Source organism: Telopea speciosissima, chromosome 6 (assembly GCF_018873765.1).
Source record: "Telopea speciosissima isolate NSW1024214 ecotype Mountain lineage chromosome 6, Tspe_v1, whole genome shotgun sequence".
In the NCBI taxonomy this organism is placed as follows: Eukaryota; Viridiplantae; Streptophyta; class Magnoliopsida; order Proteales; family Proteaceae; genus Telopea; species Telopea speciosissima.
The window spans coordinates 22,349,190-22,358,587 of record NC_057921.1 but is presented as its reverse complement, the minus strand read 5'-3'; the positions used below and the strand labels follow the sequence as shown (position 1 = coordinate 22,358,587).

The following is a 9,398-nucleotide window of genomic DNA, read 5'->3' as shown; positions in this document are numbered from 1 at the left end:
AGCTCAAAGAAACACAAGACAACCAAGTGGTCTGTCCCTTCGACAAGATGGGGCTCTTATTGGCTGAGTCAAAACCCACCTTAGGATACATACTAGCTACTGTCCTCTCAACAGGGTTTTCATTACTTCAGATTAGGGTTCCTAAGTCTCTTTCTCCCGCGTTTCACATCAAAGTAACACAAGATATGTGAAACTTATCAAAAGCCAAAAAATAAAAATCTGCCAATCGGTCTCACACCCCCCCACACTTAAAGTATGCAGTGTCCTCAATGCATGTAGAAGAATAAAAATAGGGTTAAGGGAAGGAGTGTACTAGAAATCAACAATATATGACAGAATAGTGCATCCAGCATGCAGTAGTAGCTACCAAAAAAACAAAAACAAACAAACACAAAAACAAAAGTACTAAAGAAAAAAAAAATAGTGGGTTGCCTCCCACAGAGCACTAAGTTTAAAGTCTTTAGCTAGACTCAGACTGACTCATGGAGGGTCAAGGATCAAATCATACCAAGGAATCGGTTTAGAAGAAGGTTGGGGAGATGTAACCAAAGGAGGAAGCGGCTCAAACCTAACTGTCCAAGGTGGCTGTTCTAAAGAGGGTGAGGAATCTAGCAAAGTATGCACCTCTTTAGTGTATGCCTCAGACTCATCTCCATAGTGCTGCAAAGGGTCATCAATATGCATGTGTGAAGTGTGATCAGCCACAACTTCATCTAATAAGTCCAATGCAAAACACTCTTTCTCTTGAATGGAACCTAAGGATGCATTGAAGATGTTGAGCCTAAGCTTCTTATTCCCAAAAGAGATGTCCATGGCACCCGATCTACAATTTATGCAAGCATTTGCAGTAGCTAAGAAGGGGTGTCCTAAAATGATAGGGGGAAGCTTGGCTATGGTGGCTGTATCCATATCCAGGACAAGGAAGTCCATAGGAAAGTACAATTCTTCCACCTTCACTAAAACATCCTCTAACAAACCACGAGGTGTCTTGACTGAACGATCAGCCAACTGAAAGATGACCTCAGTGGGTTTTAAATCTCCTAAACTAAATTTGTCATAGATTGAACTAGGCAAAATATTCACACTAGCTCCTAAATCAAGTAGTTCCCTACTTATGAAGAGATCTCCAATGATGCAGGAAATAAGAGGCACACCTGGATCCTTAAGCTTAGGGGGCAAGTGACTGGAAATTACAAAGCTAACCTATTCAATCAAATGGACAGTCTTAGGGATTTAAGTTCTCAACTTACGCTTTTGGGTGTAGAGGTCTTTTAAAAATTTAGCGTAAGCAGGAACTTGCTTGATAGCATCCAAAAGGGGGAGATTGATGCGAACTTGTTGGAGCAAGTCTATCATCTCTGGCATCTTTGCACCCTTTTTATCCAAATAGTCAAGGGCTAACGTCTGAAGGGCTTAGGAAAATGGAACCTTTGGAATGTAAGAGTTAGGTAATGGTCCCTCCACAATGGGGATGTGCAGCCCCTTCCTTGGGAATTGATGAGTGCTTTCCATAGGTGGTGTTTCAGTAATGGACTCATGTGTTTCTACACCACCACAAGAATTCTCTAGGGTTGACTCAACCTCTCCTTGGTTTTGAGACATAGTAGGCAATGTCTCATTAGTGGCTAAGGGTGCATCAGGTTTTTCCACCCTTGTGCCGCTCCTTAGGACTATGACTGACTGGACTTGCTCTTTCCCTCGACCCGTTTGACTATTTGGGTTACCTATTGGTTGACTTAGCAATTGGCCAGCCTCCCTCCTACTTATAGCATTGGCTAGCTGACCCAATTGGTTCTCTAGCTTATTAATGGACTGAGTATGTGAGTGAAGCAGTTGTGTGTTCTGCTCAAGTCCACTTAATGCTTTTAGCACCTTTTCCTCAAAGGATTGATTCTGTTGGGGTTGAGGATATGGTGGCTATCCACCCATATAGGCATTGGTTTGAACATTAAATGGTGGCCTATATGGTGGGTTTAGAGGATTATTAGGTACTGAGTTTCTCCATGAAAAGTTTGGGTGGTTTCGCCATCCCGGGTTATAAGTACTGGAAAAGTGATCATTACTCAGTGTAGGGAAACTTTAAGCCGTTTGCACTTGTTCCTGAACAAACTCAGGGTATTGTGCAGCCAAAGGGCAGTTTGTCACATAGTGACTAGGGCTAGCACATAGGGCACAGGCTTCAGTCTGATTGGGTGGAGAGAAACTCATTGGGAAAGGAGACATAGGATGCTGCCCTATAGACATCAAATAGTCCAATTTCTTGGACAACATATCAATCTTAGCAGTCATCTCTACAGTTGGATTGATCTCATAGAGACCACCCTTCTTTGGTTGCCCTATGTGTGGAATCTCAGTCCGAGAGGCCGAAGCATGATGTTCAAAATTCTCACTAAGGGTTTCAAAAAGATCCCATGCTTCTGTCTCATTCTTGTGCATAAATGTTCCACCATAAGAGGAGTCCACCATTTGCCTATATCGGTCACGGAGGCCATCATAAAAGCACTGAACTAACTGCTATTTCAGGACAGCATGTTGGGGGCTCTTCCTAAATAATTCCTTGAGTCTCACCCATGCTTCATGAAATTGTTCGCCCTCTAATTGGGAGAAACTAGTAATGGCTCTTCTAAGGCTATTAGTCCGGCCAATGGGGAAGAATTTTTTCAGAAATTTGTGCTGCATCCCCGCCCATGTAGAAATTCTAACCAAATCTAGGGAATGAAGTTAGTGTTTGGCTTTGTCCTTTAAGGAGAATGGGAATAGGAGTAACTTTAGGGCATCTTCAGAGAGGTTTTGGATTTTGACTGTAGAGCACACCTCTAAGAACTCATCAAGATGCTTGTAAGGCTCCTCATTAGCAAGTCCATAATAGGATGGTAACATCTGTATGTTGCTGGACTTGATCTCATATTGAGCAGCCTGAATGGTAGGCAGCTGAATACAAGATGCAGGGGTATAGGTAGTTGGAGTGAAGTGCTCACTCATCGGTCTTCCTGGCTGGTTTTCATCACCCATTTTATTATTATTATCCTTATCCTTAGGTCTAGCCACAGATTGCTCTATTTTTAGGTCAAGGGAAGTTAGGTTGGGATGCAAAGAACGCCGACCATGCATAAAACACAACACCAGTTGAACGTGCTAATAAAACAAAAATTAAAACGTAATAACTAAATAAAAAAAGAAATCTAATAATAAAACCAAAGAAAAATTAAGTATGAGAGATAGAGAGAATGAGGGATATATGGAATCCATGAGGGATTTGGATAGAAGAGATATAAGTGGAGGGATAGAGAAGTGGAATAGGATTAGGAAAGGTGGGACTCGTGAGGGATTTGAGAGGGAGAGGGAGAGAGGGAGAGAGAGAGAGAGAGAGAGAGAATTGAAGTTGGAAAGATAGAGAGATTAAATCGTAGTAGATGAGAGAGAGATATTAGGGAGGAGAGAGAGAGAGTTTAATCTAAATTATCAAATTTGATCAAAATTCTCTTTTTGAGAATATCTCTCATTCCTATCCCCGGGTGGCCCCAACCCGAGAATTAAAGTTGCTCCAATTAATACTCCAGACGGTATGAGCCCAATATCGGATATCTTCTAAAAATTTCCCAATTTTATGAAATTAGGATTATGCCCTTGGATCTTCAGTGAAACCTCATTGCATGAATGGACTCCAAAACCAATGCGTACTTTTAATGCAACACGTCCATCTTGCTCTGAATTCAGCCCTCTTCGCAACCATGAAAAGAAACCGGTCCACTTTACGTGTAAATTAGAAGATATGATGCCTGATAGTCCAGAATCGCATAAAATACCCCTGTACCCTAAAAAAGATAGAAAATACCCAAGGTAGCTCCATTCTAAGCAGATAAAATGCATAATTAAATGGAATAATTTCACACATAAATGTGATCATCAGCTATAGACTTCTGTTTCGCACTCCGCCACACAATGGCACCTCCACCCATTAGATATACCATCCCGGACGTGGATTTTCTGTCATCCTTGTTAGTTTGGAAATCCGAGTCTGCGTATCCCAATACTGACAACTGATTGGATCCAAAAACTAAGAAGTATTCTTTAGTCCTTCTTAGGTACTTAAGGATATTCTTGACAGCACTCCAATGCTCCCATCCAGGGTTAGATTGGTAACGACTTACCATACCTACTGCATAGCAAATGTCTGGCCTCGTACACAACATAGCGTACTTAAGACTCCCTACTACTGAAGCATAGGGAATCCTTTTCATCTCTTCAATGTCCGTCTGAGATTGAGGACATTGAGATCTAGAAAGACTGACACCATGTCAAAAGGGAATACTTTCCCATTTGGAGTTCTCTATGCTAAATCTGGCCAGGACTTTGTCTATATTGGTAGCCTGTGACAAGCCTAGCATCCTTTTCTGGTGATCTCTCACGAGTTTAATCCCAAGGATATAGCTAGCTTCACTAAGGTCTTTCATCGAAAACAATGTGGATAACCACTATTTTACTGATGAAAGAAATCCTGCATTGTTACCAATCAACAATATGTCATCTACGTATAAAACAAAAAACATATTGCCCTCCCACTGATCTTCTTGTAAACGCATGGTTCATCCATGTTTTGATCAAAATCAAACGATTTGATTGATTAATCAAACCTGATGTTCCAGCTCCTGGAAGCCTGCTTCAGTCCATAAATGGACCTCTGCAATTTGCACACTTTTCTTTTTTCCTCCAAGGAAGAGAACCCCTCTGGCTGTTCCATGTAGATTTCCTCATGAAGAAACTCATTCGAAATGCGGTTGCACATCCATCTCGCTAGATCTCATAATCAAAGTATGCAGGCGATAGCCAATAAAATCCTCGATGGATTTCATCATCGCCACTCGGTGAAAAGGTTTCCTCATAGTCTATACCCTCTTTTCGGTATAGCCCTTTGCCACCGTCGCTTTGAATCTTTCGACCTTTTCATCTACGCCCTTCTTCCTCTTGAAGATCCATTTGCATCCAATCGGCTTAACCCCAAGTGGTGGATCGACTAGAGTCCGCACCTTGTTGGAATGCATCGAATCAATTTCGAGAGCGCATTGCCTCCAGCCACCTAGTGGCATCAACATCCATAAGAGCCTCAGAGTATATCACCGGATCATCATCTGATTCAACCAATACTATGTGGAACTCTTCCACTGTTTCCTCTTTGGTTAGAAGAGTAATCCTGGTGGGTGGTCTAATAGTCCTCCCACTGCGTCGAGGTTCTTCAGGTGTTGGTATTTCAACGGGTATGTCAACTGGTCTCACTTCTAGAAGTGAAGTTTCTGAGCTATCCAATAGCTCTTTAATGACTACTGGTTCGGACCTCTGGGCCATCATTTCTTCCTCCAGAATTGTGACTTGTTTACTTACAATGACCTTTTGGTCAGCCGGATTATAGAAATAATAGCCTATCGTGCCTTTGGGGTAGCCTAAGAAATAGCATCTTGGAGTTCTGGATTCCAACTTGTCTATTTGTTGCTTTCGCACATGTGCTATGTAACCCCATACCCTAAGGTGTTGAACACTAGGCTTGTGCCCTTTCCACAACTCAAAGGGTGTCTTGGCTACAGACTTGGATGGAACCCTATTCAAGATATAAATCGTTGTTTCTAAAGCATACCCCCAGAAAGAGATAGGCAGCTCACTATAAGTGAGCATCGTCCGGACTATATCCAATAGGGTCCAATTGCGGCGTTCGGATACACCATTTTGTTGTGGTGTGCCTGGATTAGTTAGTTGATTAACTATCCCTTGTGATATGAGATATTCTTTAAATTCATCTGATAGATACTCCCCCCACGATCTGATCGTAAGGACTTGAAGCGTTTATCGAGCTGTCTTTCGACCTCGGCTTGGAATTTTTTGAATTTATCAAAGGCTTTTAATTTCCTACGCATCAAGTATATGTAGTCATATCTATAATAATCATCGGTGAATGTTATAAAGTACTCATACCCATACCTTGCTTGTATATTTATGGGTCCACACACATCAGTGTATATCAACTCTAACAGATTTGTGGCTCTAGTACCTTTATTGCTAAAGGGTTTCTTGGTCATTTTACCCTGAAGGCATGACTCACAGGTGGGGAATGGTTCCACCCTCAAACTCTCTAAGGGCCCATCCCTCACCAATCTACTGATTCGGTCCAAATTAATGTGACCTAATCTTAGATGCCACAGGTATGTTGAGTTCACTGGAGCTACTTTCCGTTTCAAATCAACATTTGAAACAACATTCGTTCTAATAGGGCAATCTAGAAAGTACAAACCACTTTGCATATATCCGGATGCCACAAAGGAATTATTAAAACGAATAATCAATTTAGAATTAAAGGAGAAACTATACCAGTCCAAAACAAGTTTTTGAAATTGAAATAATCTTCCTCTTGAAAGAGGGTACATAATAGCAATCCTTTAAAACTAAACAAGCAGAATTAAAATTCAAAGTAAAAGCTCCCATAGTCATCACCATGGTCTCAGCTCCAGTGCCTATCTGAAGACGCACCTCATTTCTTTTCAGGTTCCTTGTCTCCTTGAACCCCTGCAAATCATTGCAAATATGAATAGTAGAACCACTATCCACCAACCAAGAATTGGTCAGTTCAAAAGATAAATTAGACTTATAAAGAACGTGAACATCACATGTACCTTCTTTAGCAGCCTCTGTTTCATCTTGCTTCTTGTCTTTCAAAGTCACCAGGTAAGCACGACAGTTCCTTTTCCAGTGACCCTCCTTGCAATAGAAGCACTTGCCTTTGCCTTTATTGCCAGACTTCCCATCCTTGGGTTTCAGGGTCTTACCCTTACTTTCCTTTTTCTTCTTCTTCTCATTTGAAGAAGGCTTTACATCAGTTGCATTGATCTCAGCCTTGTCCTTTTTCAAGAAAGCTTCCGCCTTTACCAATGCGTTAGCAAGCTCGGTGAGCTCCATCTCCTTATTTGACATCTTGTAGGACATCTTAAAGGGTGCATAGGCAGAAGTGAGTGACGCCAAAATCACATCGGTCTTGTATCGCAGGCTGAAATCAGTCTCCATGGATTTCAGTTTTTCAAACAGATTGATCATCTTCATTACATGATCCATCACTGGAGTCCCTTGGGCATCTTGGAGTTGTGGATTTGACTAACCACATCAGAATGGGCTTGTGTCAACTGCCTGTTGAATAATTCAGCAAGCTTATCCATTTTACCCCCAGCTGTGCGTATATCCTTAACCGAGTGCAGAACTTACTTTTCCAATGATCCTAGGATATAAAGTGATGCCTTGGAATCCCTCATGAGGAAATTCTGCATCTCTTCATTTGCCTCAAAATCATTCGGGTCGGGTTGAGGAGGAACTTGTTCATCTAGAACCGTGTACAGTCCTTCAGCAGTCAGGAGCAACTTAATACTCTGGTACCAATCAACATAGTTTGTACCATTAAGTTTATATTCGCTAATGAGTGTTAACAGGTTGGAATTAAAGACAGTCCATGTAAAGTAATCTACACATGTACAAGTAAAAAACACATGCATATCAACAACCATTGAAATAAAATTGAGCATACACACATCAATGGTCTTTTATGATTTGGGTCTCCCTCATGACCCAAAAGATGAATTGGATACCTACAACCCTTGCATGCATAACTTACCCTATCGAAAGTCATTATACACACTGTGGTAGTGTGGATTAAGCTGTCTGCCTCATGGGCTTCCAATATTTTTGGCCACCTGGGTGTCATGTCCAGATCCTGTCGGCTGACATACACCCAAGTCATGTACTTACCTATTGCATTAGTTAGAATCATGGAATCATGAAAGATGGTCCACTGTCGCAGTGCCCTCTCACTATCCATACCCTAACGTATCTAGATAGAGGTAAATATAGATAACCGCGTGACAGGGGTCCTGGCAATGTCCTATCGGCTTATGCGGGGTCATGTCACACAACTTCTACATTTATCTTCAATAGGAGGCCATGGATATGTCTACCGATTTAGACTAGTCCATATCATACATGTATTATGATCAAAGAGGGATTAATCAACTCTTGTATATCATGGATAGATTTAAACAACATAATTAATCAACATTAATTAAAATGATTATGGGATGACAACATTTTTATCAGAAGCAATTAAAGAACCCTCCCAATAAAAATAAAACTAATAACTTGGGTACATTAATCATGCCATAGATGCCACACTTCGATCATCTCCTCCGCCGGATCACGTCTTCAAAGTAGGTGACTTGCATCTCCATAAGCTTTGAGTGCCACTTGTGGATCACCATCAACATACCCTAGGAGTCCTAGCTCCTCTAAAATTACAATCGAAACCTAGGAAAAATTCTATACACTTTCCTTCCATAATAAAGAAACCCTACATAGAGAAACCAACCCACCATTTGGGCTTCCAATGGGGTGGAGTACATTTGTTTATAAAAAATATAGGGAGAGAGAGAGAGAGAAAGAGAGAGAAAGAGAGAGAAACATCACATCCACCCATAACCCCATGTATCACATACATCAAAATCCATCCCCATTATTAGATAGCCAATGCCATAATCATATAGACAATGTAATATTATATATGGGGCCCACAATCACATGGATCATTCCAGAAATAAAACATCACATCTCATGTGAAAACATGTATCCAAATTCACAATAGAATCCAATTTATTCCCAAGTGAGTGTAGAGAAGAATCTCTTCACCCATTTTCTTCCTCTATCCCATAAAACAATAAACCAAATAAAAAACTCCTTTTTTTTTAATGTTTTGGAGGGAAAAAAAAAACACTGCCAAACATATTGGGCAGCAGTTGCATAAGGCACCATGGGCAATAGCCACATGGCTCCACTGGCAGCAGCTACTGGCACCGTAGGCAGCAGCCAATGGCATCGTAGGCAGTAGCCACTGGCACCGTAGGCAGCAGCCATTGGCACCGTAGGCAGTAGCCATTGGCACCGTAGGGAATCTAGGGTACAAACAAATTTTTTTTTATTAAATCTGGAATAATGGGTTTTAAACCCTATGATGGAATAAAAATAAAAACATTACAAAAATAAAATTCCATCATCTTACATGGACAAGGTTGTTACAACAACCATAACCACCCATGTGCACATGGCAAGGTTGTTACATGAATAACTACCTTGTAACCACCCATGTGCATATGGGAAGGTTGTTACAACCACTATAAGCTATGTGCAAAAACATCCATCCATATTCTACCATGAATAAAAAGATTGCATCCTATATACAATAATTACATCCAATTAATTATATGATATCCATGGGTGAGAAAGGTGGCTCTGATACCACACTGTAAGTCAAACTATGGTCCATGGGATCAAGGCGGTTCACCTTGGTAAACCAATATATGAAATTTATCGAGTTCCCT

General features: G+C 41.0%; 1 non-coding gene across 1 annotated transcript; it reads left to right on the top strand.

The window, feature by feature from the left end:
* Window positions 1-2,524: 2,524 nt before the first annotated feature.
* Window positions 2,525-2,631, top strand: LOC122666379. The gene has a single exon (XR_006333572.1). It is a non-coding gene; the product is annotated as a small nucleolar RNA R71 (small nucleolar RNA).
* Window positions 2,632-9,398: the final 6,767 nt, after the last annotated feature.